Below are 17,597 nucleotides of genomic sequence, written 5' to 3'. Positions count from 1 at the left end.
GATTTTATATAAAATTGGATAAGTTCATCCTTGGTGCTTTCGAAAAATTGTTCTCCCAAGTGCAGGAGAATCGCACAAGTAGTATAACTCGGAAGTCCGAGGTCGATTCCTCAGGGAACGATCTATGGATTATTAGCTTAATTTTCAAATTAATTGATTCAATAAACTTGTGGATTAAGATGATGGTTTGCAAATATAAAATAAACCAGTAAATAGAGAATCGAAGTTTGGATAGATTAAGATGGTGTAGGGATCCAGAATCTCCTTTAATAATATCAAGTTCATGCAATAAATTCTATGATTCTTTTGTTTTTTTTAAAAAATTATAAGCAGATAAAATTTAATTATTGAGTATGTTCTTGATAACATGAATTCTCTTTTTAAGCATTCAACGTGCCTTAGAATGTCTACGATGAATCAAATAATTGAGGAAAACATGTATCAATAAGCATAAATCATAAAAGAATTTTCAACATATAAGAATCATAACATAATCAAAAGATAGATCGTATAAAGCAAAGGATTAGAATTTACATCATGAACTTGGTACACCAAAGGATCTTCCTTCACCCATCACCAAGTACTTTAGCTCATCATCTTCCTCTCTCTTTCTCACTCTTTTTTTTTTTAATAACAGAAACAGGGCATCCCCTGTTTCTCTCTACACTTTTTTTTTTCTTTCCACTACAGCAGCCCGGCTCCACTCTTCTTCCTTCCCTGTTTTTGTGGGAACCCCGGACGAGAACTCCTTCTCCCTTTATATAGATCGCCCCCACCCCGACGATGGATTCCCTGATTCTGCGTGGAGAGGAGGAGGAATGGGTGCCTGGGATTGTGCGCGGGAGACTGAGAAGGCAGAAGAGGCGGACACGGAGGGGAGCTAAGAATGCATCGCGTGATCACTGGGATTGGATCTCCGAGAGCTGGCCGTGGGATTGCTGGGCGGATCACGGAGGAGGGGGTTGGTGGCTCCTTGATGGCGAGAAACGGGAGAGGATGATGCGGCGGGATCACTGGAGTTGGATCTCCGAACGGCCGCGTGCTGCTGGATGCGGGATGCTAAGAATCTGATCTGAAGGAGCTGGGATGCTGGAACGGAGGGGGTGAATGGCGCCGAGATGCTCACGATCGTTGGAATGGAGGAGAAAGCTGGGCACTGATCACGGGACCTGCGGGAGGAGCGGACGGATGAAGCCGCGGATGCTGGAGGAGGCTGATCGCGGGCTGCAATCACGGACTCATAAACTGGTTCTTTGCTAGGATGAGATGCGGAGGAGCTGGTAGAAGGGGGATCTTGGGAGGTTGCACGGACACGGGATTGCTGAAGAAGATTGCCGCGGGATGCTGGGATGTGAGAAATCAGTGGAGGAGGCAAATGGCGTTGATCGCGGGTGGATGAAGAGGAGGCAGACGGGTTGCTGGGAGGTGATGAAACACGTGGAATGTGAGGAAGACGCACGGATGGTGCTGAGATTCGGGATGAGTGAGATTTGGAAAATCCACACACGGGAGAAGAGAATGGGTTGCATGAGGGCTCTATCGGGATGAGATGCACAGGCTGCTGGCTGCTAGGTTTTGGTTGCAGTGAACTGGACGATTGAACCTAGCCTCTTTCTAGTGTGCAGCTGGGTTGACTCATACGGTTGGCTGGTCATCCGTGGTGATGCATCTTTTTGGACCTAATGCGTATTTTTTCTTTGATTTACGATCACCTGCACCCCACAAAAATATAATATTAATGTAACACTTTTATCATTATTTATTAGCAATAATATTAATTTAAGCTGCGTGTAGATCGCACTTTTGTGCTCTCATCACACCCCCCAACTAGCTTATTGCTAGTCTCTAGCAATTAACGAGCAAACGATAAAATGAGGGCACAAAAAAAATGTAGTCTAACCTATGACTTTGTTTATTATTATTATTATTATTATTTTATTGAAGCCGAAGATACAAAACTAAGATACGTACCCATTTTCGTAGGGCATGACGGTTGCACTTAGCACGTGCAACAAGCCGTTAAACCCCTAGGTTATCCTAGTGGACGAGTGTTGTCTTGTGAGGGTTTTCAGGGATGTTACCCACAAACATCATGAATGATATGACATGAGATCCTAAAAATATAACATAAAGCCTAAGCTAATACACATGTAATTAATTAATATATATTTTCAAGCACGGCAACTTTGAAAGCAAGGAAAATATGAAAGTATAGTGTGCATAAAATAGTATGACTTTCTCAGAGTCCTAATACCTCCACCACAACATGGTACCGCTTGAATTTTAGGTGTACTACTCAAGTTCACAAGTGTTTACTACAGTTTATTAGAGCCTGATCCATCAAATTTTCGGAATATCTCATGTTGTCTAAAATTGTCAAGAATAGTTTGCATAAAAAGAAGGAGCTATCAATCCCAACTAAATATCCAAAGTACACAAAGGTCCAATACAATGGAGTCAAACCAGCCATTACCGCATGTCACTGGGTTCAGCCTGACCAACCCTATTCATGCTTATTATTTTATTTTTTTTTAAAACACATATGGTGATTGCAATAGTCCAACCCCCTTAGGCTCTAGCAAGGTCCATGTAGCGAGTTTTCGACCAATGACTCCTGATCCAGTTGGCTCAAGGCATTAGGTGAAACACCCCTCGGGCTTAATTACTCGAACCAGACTACGCCACGAGGTTAGACTTGTCATCTCCTTATTTATTTATTTATTTATTTATATTTTTTAAAATTTTTTTTCTTTTTTTTTCAAAATAGAGAAGGTAAACTGAACCATATAATGTGACTGCAACGTGACTATAGGTCAACCAAGGTCGGAACATAAGGCACTTAGATGATCTAGCCGGGGTATTCAACCTCTATCTTTATGTGAAAATTAAATCAAGAACCTTATAGTACGGACAAGGATACTTGTACTTCTTTTACAGATATGGCTTAATAAAAATGCATTAAACAAATGTGAACTCCTGAGGCCTTCTTATAATCATTAAATACATGTGCGGGGATCTAATAGTAGGTCTCTGATCAGTCATAGTATGCATGTATTCCTTGCCTTAATAGTTGCACAAACTCAATATGAAAATACATATGCATTTGCTTAGAAAAGAATGCAAAAACAATTTTTTTTTTTTAAATACTTCCCTCCCCCCAACTTAAACATTGCATTGTCCTCAATGTGATAGATACAAGAAAACTATAATGAAAGACAGTAGAGAAAATAATATTGGAGAGAAGAGGAATACCTTGAGCTGTTGATATCCAGAAAATAAAACCTACAAAACTAGAGAAATAATCCTAACTAATAGACACATACCTTTGCCTTCATGCTCAGTCATAAGAAGGCTCCCCCAAGGAAAAGGAGTCCTCTTCATCTGCAAAATTCTCAAAAAAAGGTTTTAACCTATGTCCATTTACCTTAAAAATTCTACCATCCCGTGGATTCTCAATCTCAACCGCCCCATGTGGAAAAATAGTTTTTATAATGTAAGGACCTGTCCATCTCGATCGCAACTTACCAGGAAACAGATGTAAGCGGGAATCATATAAAAAAACTTTTTGCAAAGGTTCAAAAGATTTTTTTAAAATTGATTTATCATGTAAGATCTTCATTCGTTCTTTGCAAATTTTAGCATTGTCATAAGCATCTCTGCGAATCTCATTAAGCTCGTTCAATTGCAATTTTCTAGTTAGACCGGCATCTTGTAAATCAAAATTTAATTTTCTAATTGCCCAATACAATTTATGTTCTATTTCTACAGGCAGATGACACGCTTTTCCGTAGACTAACCGGTAGGAAGACATGCCAAGAATGGTTTTGTATGCAGTCCGATAGGCCCATAATGCATCTGATAGTTTCAAGGACCAATCTTTTCTTGATGGATTTACCGTTTTTTTCTAAAATACGCTTGATCTCCCTATTGGCTAATTCTACTTGGCCACTAGTTTGCGGGTGATATGGGGTAGCAACTCTGTGGGTGACACCATACTTTTTCAATAAGGTCTCGAAAGGCTTATTACAAAAGTGTTTTCCACCGTCACTAATTATAACCTTAGGCATCCCAAATCGTGAAAAAATATTTTCTTTTAAAAACTTCAGGACAGGTTTGTGATCATTGGTCCTACAAGCGATAGCTTCTACCCATTTGGACACATACTCGACACCAACTAAAATGTACTCATATCCAAAAGACGGTGGGAATGGGCCCATAAAATTGATGCCCCAACAATCGAAAATTTCGATAATAGTAATGGATTGAAGAGGCATCATTTGCCTACGAGTTAGACTTCCAATACGTTGAATGGATCACATGTCCTGCAGAACTCGTGGGCATCTTTGAACATAGTAGGCCAATAGAAACCACATTGCAAGACCTTTGCGGCGATTTTCTTAGAAGCAAAGTGTCCACCACAAGCATCAGTGTGACAGAAAGAAAGTACGCTTTGTATATCATGATCCGGTATGCATCGTCTAAAAATTTGGTCATTGCAATATTTAAATAAATAGGGTTCGTCATAGTAATAATTCTTTACTTCGCGTAAGAAAATTTTTCTATCTGTCGACCCCCAATGCTCCGGAATCCGGTTCGTGACAAGAAAGTTTACAATATCAGCATACCATGGCATAGTAGAAAGTGCAAACAACTGCTCTTCGGGGAATGAGTCCTTGATGGGAAATTGTGGTACCGAATCATTAAAAACTAATCGTGATAAATGGTCAGCAACCACATTCTCTACTCCCTTTTTATCTTTGATAGTGATATCAAATTCTTGAAGTAGAAGTATCCATCGTATTAAGCGTGGTTTGGCCTCTTTCTTATCCAACAAATATTTTAGTGCCGCATGGTCCGTGAAGATAACAATAGGAGCACCAAGGATATAAGAGCGAAATTTATCTAAGGCAAATACTACTGCAAGTAATTCCTTCTCGGTGGTAGTGTAATTCATTTGAGCATCGTTTAAGATTTTGCTTGCGTAGTAAATGACATATGGTTTATTATTCTTGCGTTGTCCTAAGACAGCTCCTATCGCATAGTCGCTAGCGTCGCACATAATCTCAAAAGGTAATGACCAATCAGGTGGTCGCACGATGGGTGCAGTGCTAAGCATAGACTTCAACTTTTCGAATGCCTCCTGACAGGTTTCAGTCCAATTGAACGGTGTATCAAGGGATAGGAGGTTATATAATGGTCGAGCTATGACACTAAAGTCCTTGATGAACCTCCTATAAAATCCGGCGTGACCCAAAAATGATCTAACATCTCTAACCATCTTGGGTGCAGGTAGATTAGCAATTAAATCAATCTTAGCTCTATCTACTTCCATACCCTTCGATGAAACAATATGTCCTAAGACAATTCCCTTTGGCACCATGAAGTGGCATTTCTCCCAATTCAGTATCAAATTCTTTTTTATACATCGAGCTAAGACGGCTTGTAAATGTGACAGGCAATCATCAAATGTGTCGCCAAAAATGGAGAAGTCGTCCATGAACACTTCCAAAAATTTCTCGTTCATGTCTTCAAAGATGCTGAGCATGCATCTTTGGAATGTTGCAGGTGCATTACACAATCCAAATGGCATTCGTCGGAAAGCAAATGTGCCAAAAGGACAAGTGAAGGTAGTCTTCTCTTGATCTTTTGGTGAAATTTCAATCTGATAATATCCCGAATAGCCATCAAGAAAACAATAGAAATCATGCCCTTCAACCCTCTCCAATACTTGGTCTAGGAAGGGTAGAGGAAAGTGATCTTTTCGTGTGACCAAATTCAGTTTTCGGTAGTCAACACACATGCGCCAACTTGTCGGGACACGAGTTGGAACTAGTTCACCTTGTTCATTTTCTACTACTATCAAATCCGATTTTTTAGGAACGACTGAAAGTGAATCCTAGGTTCTTCGGTGTTTAGCATGCTGAATTTTTTTTTTTTTTGAAAACCATGGCTGAACCTGATCGGGTTGCCTACGTACCCTTCATAAGGGGGATCAAGCCATACGTAGTTCTTTTTAAGTTTTAAAACGCAGCGGAAAAACCGAATCAAATAATTTAATTCATGCATGCTTACAAGATCAAATCTAGAAATCAGCACCTTAAGAACACATAGGATTATGCCGGAATCGTTTAAACAATTATGCTAAAACTTTTATGCATGATTAACTATCAGATCTGAAACTTAAGAACTCTATTCCAATTAATCTCCGAATATCCATCGAATGGATTCTGGAGATATCTCCGTGAGGAGCCCCAAAAGAGGGTAAAACCTTGGAGAATTGGACCTAGACCTTGACACCATAATAAATGATTAATGCTAGATTAATATCTTTTATGATGGATGAAAGTTGTGAATCTGATTCTTGACTTTGCAGCCACGCACACGAATGGCCTCTACGAGAAATACACGCGAAGTCCTGAAGGATCTTCTTCCGCAACAGTGCTAGCAGCTGCAGAACACTTGAAAGCTGAAATCTGCCCGCCGGGATTCAATCAACTCTTGATCAATCGTCTTGAAGCAGATAGAGATGAGGTTTGTAAGGGAAGTAGAGGACTCAGATCTGATCTTGAATCTTCTAGATATTCACCTTGAAAACCCTATCTAAAATGGAGAAGAAGAGGAGGAGGAGGCGGGTGAGGAAGAAGGCTGCAATTGATGTATTTTTGGTGCCCATGTTTGACCCCTTTTAATGGCCTCCGAATTTTCATTCAAAATTCGAAATTTATTTTCAGAAAACCTCTTTTAGTTGGCACATGCAAAGGATAGGAACAACCCAAATCAGATCTCAACCAAATCTGATTTAAATTCAAATTTTAAACACATGTGCAAGAGGGAAGGAATTTGAAATCCATGCGGCAAGATAAAACACTTCATAATTTCGAAATCACCTCTTGAAATTCGAATTTAATCCATTCAAAAATTCAGACGCCACCTAGGCTGATGGTTTGAGTGATTAAAATCATTTAACACATTGCTTAATGTTTGAATTTAAATTCAAATAACAAACAATGTCGCCATGTGTCAAGCAATGGGTCCATATGCCATGCAATAATTTTGGTTTATTTAAAATTCATGAAATCCAATTCCATGTCACCAATAATTGCCACATCATCTGAGCCTAATCCCCTTGGGTTGCACCTAATCAAATTTGGTCAAACCCGAATTAAAACAAAGCAATTTGGTTGAACCCAATCTAATCAGGTCAGACCCTGATTGAGCTCAAATTGAATCCAATTCAATTTTGGCTCATGCAAACTCAATCAAATTGAATTATTACTTTGTGTTGGACCTAATTCAATTAGGTCAATCCCCAATTAAGAACAAATTAATTTAAAATTAATTTGATCAGCTTAAGTCCTTTTTGGTCCTAATCCAATCAGGTCAAAATCCTGATTGAGCCCAAACTTGAATCCAATTCAATTTGGCTCATCCTTAGCACAATTACTCAATCAAATTGAGTTTATTAGTAATTTAATTACTAATTAATCCTTCAATAATTACTTTAATTATTTTATAAGATAATTTGCCAATCAAATTGACCAAATTACCCCAGAATGATTCTTAATCATTCATCAGCTTTCTTGATCAATCAGGAATCTTCTATGCGTGTGACCTCATAGGTTCGAACCTAAGCCGGTAGTATAGGAACAATTTTCTACACTAATCGATGTGACCATCAAGCAATGGTACCCGACGTCCGGATAGGTCGAATATATGCGAAGCAAATATTCTGGAACCCTGAACTATGGTTACTGTATAATTCAATCCCTTTGACTCCTAATGCCAGGATGACTTAGAGCTCACTGTCAACCCTATAATTAGTACATCCATTATGTGATTAACTTTAGATATCCCGTGACTCCTCACTGGGATTACCCTGGCCAAGGTTTTGCTAAATTAATCACAAGACATTATCTCCTGTTTTCAGGAGGGGTCAATTCCATCTTGACTCACAACTGACTACGCAAGTACTTGACTGCACCCAGTGACCTTCCGTCACTGAATTAGAAATTCAGGTAGTCCGGTACCAAAGTACAGTGAGTTGCTTGCTAGTCACAGGTTGCGGTCTCAGGTCAGAGGGCCAAACTTATACCCATATCCACTCGGAACATCTCTCGACAGTAGAGCGTTCCGGAATTGGTCACGTTTAGTGAAATGTACTTCTACACTTCACTTGTGTGGCATACCAGTGTCTCCACACTCCTTGGTTAAGAGGACAACCAACATATATGTCACACAACGACCGAATCTCGATAATGTTGTCGTCCTAGTAACAACATATCATTTCGTCGCAAACAAGTTTAAGGACTCAAAGATAAATCCTTCTGTATCATAACATAAGTCCTAAGGACTTCATCATATAAGAGTTCATTTGAAGATGAAATGATGAATAATGCCAAATAACACTTTATTAATTTGTCAATTCATTTACAAAATTCAATCATCAATATGCTGACGATTGACATTTAGGATACAAATTCCAACAACTCCCACTTAGCCTAATGCCAATCGGCACAGTATCTAATACCCATCTTCGACTTGTGTTCGTCGAACTCTTTGATGCCGAGGACTTTGGTAAATGGGTCAGCCAGATTTTCTTTTGTGTCAATCTTCTGAAGATCAATATCACCTCGATCGATGATCTCTCGAACCAGGTGGTAGCGACGTAGAATATGCTTGGTCCGCTGATGTGCTTTGGGTTCTCTTGCTTGAGCTATGGCCCCAGTATTGTCACAAAATACAGGCACTGGACCATCAATGGAGGGTGTCACTCCAAGCTCGGTGATGAACTTCCGCAACCATACAGCTTCCTTGGCGGCATCAGATGCTGCGATATATTCTGCTTCACATGTAGAATCTGCCACTGTATGCTGCTTGGAACTCTTCCAGCAGATGGCCCCACCCTTAAGAGTGAAGATATATCCTGACACGCTCTTGCTATCATCTTGATCTGACTGAAAACTTGAATCAGTATATCCCTCAAGTTTTAAGTCAGAATCACCATAGACAAGCCACTGATCTTTAGTATTTCTCAAATACTTAAGGATGGTTTTTACAACCTTCCAGTGGTTGCTACCTGGATCAGACTGGTATCTGCTCACTACTCCTAGTGAGTATGCCACGTCTGGTCTAGTACATGTCATGGCATACATTATAGATCCCACTGCCGAAGCATATGGAATTCTATCCATACTTTCTCTTTCTTGAGGGGTTGTCGGACAATCCCTTTTAGAGAGGTTAATTCCATGGCCCATCGGAAGATAGCCTTTCTTGGAATTAATCATACTGAACCTCTTCAGTATAGTATCAATGTAAGTGGATTGGGATAATCCAAGCAATCTTCTAGATCTATCTCTATAGATCTTCATCCCTAGGATGTAAGATGCTTCTCCCAAATCCTTCATGGCAAATTGAGATGATAGCCAAACCTTTATTCCTTGTAATGCAGGAATGTCATTCCCGATTAAAAGAATGTCATCCACATACAAAATAAGGAATATAATAACTGAACCATTTGCCCATTTATAAATGCAAGGTTCCTCTTCATTCTTAATGAAGCCATATGTTTTGATTACCTTATCAAAACGTATATTCCAACTCCGTGAAGCTTGCTTTAATCCATAAATGGATTTTTGAAGCTTGCACACTTTAGACTCATCTGCAGATGTAAAACCTTCAGGTTGTATCATATACACTTCCTCTTCTAAATCTCCATTTAGAATTGCGGTCTTTACATCCATTTGCCAGATTTCATAGTCTAAATGTGCTGCTATCGCAAGCACAATCCGAATGGACTTGAGCATTGCCACAGGAGAAAACGTCTCGTCATAGTCAATACCATAACGTTGACGATAACCCTTGGCAACCAAACGGGCTTTATAAGTCTCTACCTTTCCGTCTGCGCCCCGTTTCCTTTTGAATATCCACTTACACCCTATGGATTTAATTCCTTCGGGTGGGTCAACTAATGTCCAAACATCATTGACCTTCATGGATTCCATTTCGGATTGCATGGCTCCAAGCCATTTATCAGAGTCATACCTCTGCATTGCATCCATATATGTGATCGGATCCTCATCGTTTTCATCAAGTTCGATAGGATCCCCATCCCGGACCAAGAAACCGTAGTATCTGTCCGGCTGACGTGGTACTCTACCCGATCGCCTTAATGGTGCATCTAATATGGGTTCTGGATCTGATCTAATTTAATCCGACTCAACTGGTTCAGTAGATGGTGTCGGATCTTCTACATGTTGAACTTCTCTAAGCTCAACATTAGAGCTATTTGTTCCTTCACCAAGGAATTCCTTTTCTAAGAAAATTGCTCTATTGCTTACGAACAACTTTTGTTCTTCAGCAAAGTAGAAGTAATATCCTTTAGTTTCTTTAGGGTAACCAACAAAGAAACATTTGTCAGACTTGGGTTCAAGTTGTCATTGTCCAGTCAACTTGTCATTGTCCAACAATGAGCGAAGTGATAAATTAGTGGCCATTTCTGCATAAAAAGAAAATTTGGCTATTAGTATATGAATTGACTAAACACAGTAGACTTGGACTTTAGTCTAAAGATATTCCCACTATTTTATACAAATTGGTAGCCTCTACCTCTAATTCGAAAAATTACTCCTAATTCTTTAGTGGGCACTAGAACCCAATAGATCCCATATAGGCCCGAGTGTGGCTCGGCCAACCCATATGCACCTATTGGTAGGTTCTTAACCAATTGCTTCACCAAGCAACTTCTAGTGATGATTTTGCCCTAGGTTTTCCGGCAGGCGTGTGGCGCCTCCACCGAATACCCTAGTCAGGTCCAACCATTAAATGATAGGGTTAAGTCTAATCAATTAATAGACGACCAAGCCCGAGTGTGGCTCGGCTCACCTGACCGCCTATTGAAGGTACACTTAACTCATCATATATTGAATGACAATTCCAATGCTTGATAAGTACCAGGCGTGTGGCGCCTCCAATAATTATCAAAACATTGGACCCATTATCACCCAACTTAATGGGAGGCTATGACCTAGTTATCTCCATAACCATTTCATTTTAAGGACCTAATAATTTTAGAGGATTTCATAATTAGGATAGATGAGAAGATCCGGTTAGTCTAATTTCTCCCACTGACTTCACCAAATCAGATTAGACTCAAACCGGTTAAGGAGACACCTAAATCAGTCATACTGATTTTCCTTAAGGCATGGACTAACTCGAATCATTAAGTGATCCAATCAAAATGTGATTGACCATGTCGGCCAGGTAAGTGAGATCGGTGGAAGGGATATGCCATTAACTCGACAAAGACGAATCAGTGCGAGTAGCTCCCAATTAAAAACCACCGGTCAAAACTGCCAAACTTACCTTAGACACCGACTGGTTAATCAATTTCGATTTGATTACTCAAATGACTCGGGCTACACCTCTGAGCCTAAATCAAGTTCCATCTTGGTCTAATCAAAGACATGGAATTGATCAATCTACAACTTTTGTATTTAACCTAGAGTTTCCTTGACTTAATCTAGTTACTACTTAATTAGATTTGATCAATTAACTCTAATTAGACCATGTTTGATTCTAACCTTAGGTCTAACCCAATCCTAAGAACTTGATTCAAGCTAACCCATATGCCCAAAGAATTATGCAATGTCAATTAATTGAGTTACAATTCTATTTCATAACACTTAATTCTCAATTAAGTTTAGACTTATGAAAGTTTTGATCATTGCATATTTCTTTTTAATTACATATTAATTACAATCTTTCAGTTCTTAAAACACATTTTCAGATCTGAGTTTTTGTAATTAATCACATGTAATCAGATTTAATTCATGTTTAAGTCATTATGTTTTATGTTCATGCATCACATATACATAACAACATGAATTAATACAAACAACATACATCTTATGTATTTGTTTTTTCACTTTTATTTTAAGATCTGATTTGTTCATTAAAATCAGAGATCATATGAATCATAAACTTTATTTAGATCAAATCTAAACAATATTATGATTTCAGATTTATTCATGTTACTAATCCTAACACAAACATGCATCATATGCATCCAAAATTTCAGATCTACTTAATCATGCATAATCAGCAATTAAATCAATCATAAAAAGCACTTTAGATCTAATCTAAACATGTTAATAATTTCAGATTTAATTGCAAGAATTAAAACATAAAAGTTTAAACATAAACCTGGCTCTGATACCACTGAAAGTTTATCCTAGGTTCTTCGGTGTTTAGCATGCTGAATTTTTTTTTTTTTGAAAACCATGGCTGAACCTGATCAGGTTGCCTACGTACCCCTTCATAAGGGGGATCAAGCCATACGTAGTTCTTTTTAAGTTTTAAAACGCAGCGGAAAAACCGAATCAAACAATTTAATTCATGCATGCTTACAAGATCAAATCTAGAAATCAGCACCTTAAGAACACATGGGATTATGCCGGAATCGTTTAAACAATTATGCTAAAACTTTTATGCATGATTAACTATCAGATCTGAAACTTAAGAACTCTATTCCAATTAATCTCCGAATATCCATCGAATGAATTCTGGAGATATCTCCGTGAGGAGCCCCAAAAGAGGGTAAAACCTCGGAGAATTGGACCTAGAACTTGACACCATAATAAATGATTAATGCTAGATTAATACCTTTTATGATGGATGAAAGTTGTGAATCTGATTCTTGACTTTGCAGCCACGCACACGAATGGCCTCTACGAGAAGTACACGCGAAGTCCTGAAGGATCTTCTTCCGCAACAGTGCTAGCAGCTACAGAACACTTGAAAGCTGAAATCTGCCCGCCGGAATTCAATCAACTCTTGATCAATCGTCTTGAAGCAGATAGAGATGAGGTTTGTAAGGGAAGTAGAGGACTCAGATCTGATCTTGAATCTTCTAGATATTCACCTTGAAAACCCTATCTAAAATGGAGAAGAAGAGGAGGAGGAGGCGGGTGAGGAAGAAGGCTGCAATTGATGTATTTTTGGTGCCCATATTTGACCCCTTTTAATGGCCTCCGAATTTTCATTCAAAATTCGAAATTTATTTTTAGAAAACCTCTTTTAGTTGGCACATGCAAAGGATAGGAACAACCCAAATCAGATCTCAACCAAATCTGATTTAAATTCAAATTTTAAACACATGTGCAAGAGGGAAGGAATTTGAAATCCATGCGGCAAGGTAAAACACTTCATAATTTCGAAATCACCTCTTGAAATTCGAATTTAATCCATTCAAAAATTCAGACGCCACCTTGGCTGATGGTTTGAGTGATTAAAATTATTTAACACATTGCTTAATGTTTGAATTTAAATTCAAATAACAAACAATGTCGCCATGTGTCAAGCAATGGGTCCATGTGCCATGCAATAATTTTGGTTTATTTAAAATTCATGAAATCCAATTCCATGTCACCAATAATTGCCACATCATCTGAGCCTAATCCCCTTGGGTTGCACCTAATCAAATTTGGTCAAACCCGAATTAAAACAAAGCAATTTGGTTGAACCCAATCTAATCAGGTCAGACCCTGATTGAGCTCAAATTGAATCCAATTGATTGAGCTCAAATTGAATCCAATTCAATTTTGGCTCATGCAAACTCAATCAAATTGAATTATTACTTTGTGTTGGACCTAATTCAATTAGATCAATCCCCAATTAAGAACAAATTAATTTAAAATTAATTTGATCAGCTTAAGTCCTTTTTGGTCCTAATCCAATCAGGTCAAAATCCTGATTGAGCCCAAACTTGAATCCAATTCAATTTGGCTCATCCTTAGCACAATTACTCAATCAAATTGAGTTTATTAGTAATTTAATTACTAATTAATCCTTCAATAATTACTTTAATTATTTTATAAGATAATTTGCCAATCAAATTGACCAAATTACCCCTGAATGATTCTTAATCATTCATCAGTTTTCTTGATCAATCAGGAATCTTCTATGCGTGTGACCTCATAGGTTTGAACCTAAGCCGGTAGTATAGGAACAATTTTCTATACTAATCGATGTGACCATCTAGCAATGGTACCCGACGTCCGGATAGGTCGAATATATGCGAAGCAAATATTCTGGAACCCTGAACTATGGTTACTGTATAATTCAATCCCTTTGACTCCTAATGCCAGGATGACTTAGAGCTCACTGTCAACCCTATAATTAGTACATCCATTATGTGATTAACTTTAGATATCCCGTGACTCCTCACTGGGATTACCCTGGCCAAGGTTTTGCTAAATTAATCACAAGACATTATCTCCTGTTTTCAGGAGGGGTCAATTCCATCTTGACTCACAACTGACTACGCAAGTACTTGACTGCACCCAGTGACCTTCCGTCACTGAATTAGAAATTCAGGTAGTCCGGTACCAAAGTACAGTGAGTTGCTTGCTAGTCACAGGTTGCGGTCTCAGGTCAGAGGGCCAAACTTATACCCATATCCACTCGGAACATCTCTCGACAGTAGAGCGTTCCGGAATTGGTCACGTTTAGTGAAATGTACTTCTACACTTCACTTGTGTGGCATACCAGTGTCTCCACACTCCTTGGTTAAGAGGACAACCAATGTATATGTCACACAACGACCTAATCTCGATAATGTTGTCGTCCTAGTAACAACATATCATTTCGTCGCAAACAAGTTTAAGGACTCAAAGATAAATCCTCCTTTATCATAACATAAGTCCTAAGGACTTCATCATATAAGAGTTCATTTGAAGATGAAATGATGAATAATGCCAAATAACACTTTATTAATTTGTCAATTCATTTACAAAATTCAATCATCAATATGCTGACGATTGACATTTAGGATACAAATTCCAACAACGACTTGAGTAGGGCTTATCCACTTGCTGTCGGAAATTGAGTAAATAATACCTACGTCAAGCAACTTGAGGACTTCTGCCTTAACCACATCTCTCATCGTAGGATTTAACCTTCGTTGCATTTGCCTTGTGGTTTTGGTATTGTCCTCCAAATATATCCGGTGCGTGCAAATTAAGGGGCTAATTCTCTTCAAGTCGACAATAGACCACCCTAAGGCTCCTTTATGATTTTTTAGAACACCAAGTAATTTTCTTTCTTGGTCATGATTAAGATCAGACGAGATGATTATAGGGTAAGTATCCTCGGATCCAAGAAAGGCATACTTGAGTTCCTTCGGTAAAGGTTTTAACTCGAGCTTAGGTACTTGCTCATGGGATGGTACTATCTTTGCTTCTCGAGGTGGCAACTTCTCAAATTCTCCTACTTTTGGTCTCCACCCAGTGACCATCTTAATATCCAGATTATCCATAATAGGTGTGACTGACAAATCACCATCATTGGTTCCATTAGGACACCAATCAATTAAGCTATCATCAGATGGGTCGTTAATTGCTTTAGCTAACAAATATTCTTCTGCAGTAGTTTCAACCCAATCAACCTCCTTACTCTCTTCGGGATCATTAGGTTGTTTCACACATTAAAAATGTTCAGTTCTAAGGTCATGTTACCAAAAGAAAGCTTCATGACGCCTTTCCTACAATTAATCAATGCATTAGAAGTTGCAAGGAATGGACGTCCTAAAATGACTGGAATCTGAGATTGTGAGTTCGAAGCCGGATGTGTGTCCAATACGATAAAATCGACAGAAAAGTGAACTTATCTACTTGGACTAATACATCCTCGATAATCCCCCTTGGAATTTTAACTGACCTGTCAGCTAATTGCAAAGTGACGGAGGTTGGCTTCAACTCACCTAAACCAAGTTGCTCATATACAAAATATGGCAACAAATTCACACTTGCCCCTAAATCTAACAATGCTTGTATCCTAAAGTTGCCTATGATGCATGAGATAGTTGGGCAACCTGGATCCTTAAATTTAGGGAGAATGTTGTGCTGCAAAATAGCACTCATATTTTCAGTTAAAAATGCCTTCTTCTTAACATTTAATCGGCGCTTGACAGTACACAAGTCCTTCAAAAATTTGGCATATGAGGGTACTTGTTTGATTGCATCAAGAAGAGGTATGTTGATCTTTACTTGCTTGAAAAGCTCAAGAATTTCAGAATTAGGTTCGAGCTTTTGCAACGGCTTTAACCGTTGTGGAAAAGGTGGGGGAAAAGGACATTCAACTTTCTCGGTAGAAGTTGGGACCTCAACTTCTTCTTTGTCCCTTTCATCGACTTTGGGAGCATTAGAATTAGAAGTGACCTGCGGTCTCAATGGAATGGTCTGATCAATGACTTTTCTATTACGCAAAGTCATGATGCTCTTTGCATGTTCTGTATGCGAACTAGAAGGAGCCGCATTATTACTACCGTGCACTTGTGGGTTAGGTTGGGGTTGAGCTGGAAGCTTACCCTTCTCTTGGGTACTTAGGACGGTAGTCAACATTGACAATTGGTTCCTTATATCTTCAAAATTTCGAGTATTTTGAGCATTGATATTAGCTTGACCTTGTAGAAAAGTTTGTATAGATTGCAAGGTGTCCTCGATATTCGACTTTTGGGAGGGTGGTGCAAAAGTAGGATGTGCAGGTGGAGGAGCTGAATGGTGTGACTGTTAAGGATGATCGTTTCTCCACCTAAAATTTGGATGATTCTTCCAACCAGGGTTATAGGTATTCGAGTATGGATCGTTATAAGGCTTTTGGTAGGAGTTCATAGCATTTGCTTGATCGTGCAAGACTTCTTTGAATGCCGGTATGGTGGGGCAATCTGTAGTGGTATGACCCGACATATCGTAGATACCACAACACTCATTTCTAAGCTCTATAGTCTTGACAAGCTCAACCTTCCTGAGCTCAATTTCTTCTACTTTTCTAGTGAGGGCTGCTATTTTAGCATGAAGATCATCCTCAGTTCTGAGGTTGTAAAGGCCTCCCTGTACAGAGCTAGTAGGCTTAGGTAAAGACTTGGTGTTTCTATCCCCGTTATCCCAAAGTTGGGCAGTCTCAGCAAGGGAATCCAAATATTTCCATGCCTCATCAGGTTGTTTTTCTAAAAATCTACCATTGCACATGGTCTCTACAAACTGTTTCAACTGTGGAGATAAACCTTCATAAAAGAAGCTAATAGTTCTCCAGGTTTCGAACCCGTGATGAGGGCATGAGAGAAGAAGGTCTTTAAATCTTTCCCAACATTCATAAAATATTTCATTATCTTTTTGTTGGAAATTGCTGATATGTCTTTTCAAAAAGTTGGTCCTTTGTGTGGGAAAGAACTTCTTTAAAAATTCTCTCTGCATATCTTGCCAAGTTCTTATTGATCTAGGTCGCAAGGAGTTTAGCCATGTTTTGGCCTTATCTTTTAGAGAGAAAGGGAACAATGTCAACTTGAGGACATCCTCGGTGACGTTTGGCCCTCTAAATGTAAGGCTCAATTCTTCAAAATCCTTTAAATGAAGATATGGACTTTCGGACTCTAACCCATGAAACTTGGGCAGCAATTGGATTACCCTTGGTTTGATATCAAAATGTCCTACATTATTAGGAAAAATTATGCATAAAGGCTGACTAGTCCTAGCCGGTTGTAGGTATTGTCTTAGAGTCATAACATGGGGTTCTCGTTCTCGATTGTGGTGACTCCCCGCATC

The 17,597-nt window shown here is 38.9% G+C and overlaps 1 non-coding gene and 1 pseudogene across 1 annotated transcript; one reads left to right on the top strand and one right to left on the bottom strand.

Moving 5' to 3' along the window:
- Positions 1 to 398: 398 nt before the first annotated feature.
- Positions 399 to 17,287, bottom strand: LOC149750884 (uncharacterized; annotated as a pseudogene).
- Positions 17,095 to 17,203, top strand: LOC120104812 (small nucleolar RNA R71). Its single transcript, XR_005507176.2, has one exon. It is a non-coding gene; the product is annotated as a small nucleolar RNA R71 (small nucleolar RNA).
- Positions 17,288 to 17,597: the final 310 nt, after the last annotated feature.

The sequence above is a fragment of the Phoenix dactylifera genome, chromosome 18 (assembly GCF_051530095.1).
Source record: "Phoenix dactylifera cultivar Ajwa chromosome 18, Ajwa_hap1_PhDact_Kaust_v1.1, whole genome shotgun sequence".
Classification (NCBI taxonomy): Eukaryota; Viridiplantae; Streptophyta; class Magnoliopsida; order Arecales; family Arecaceae; genus Phoenix; species Phoenix dactylifera.
This window is presented reverse-complemented; position numbering and strand designations above follow the sequence as displayed.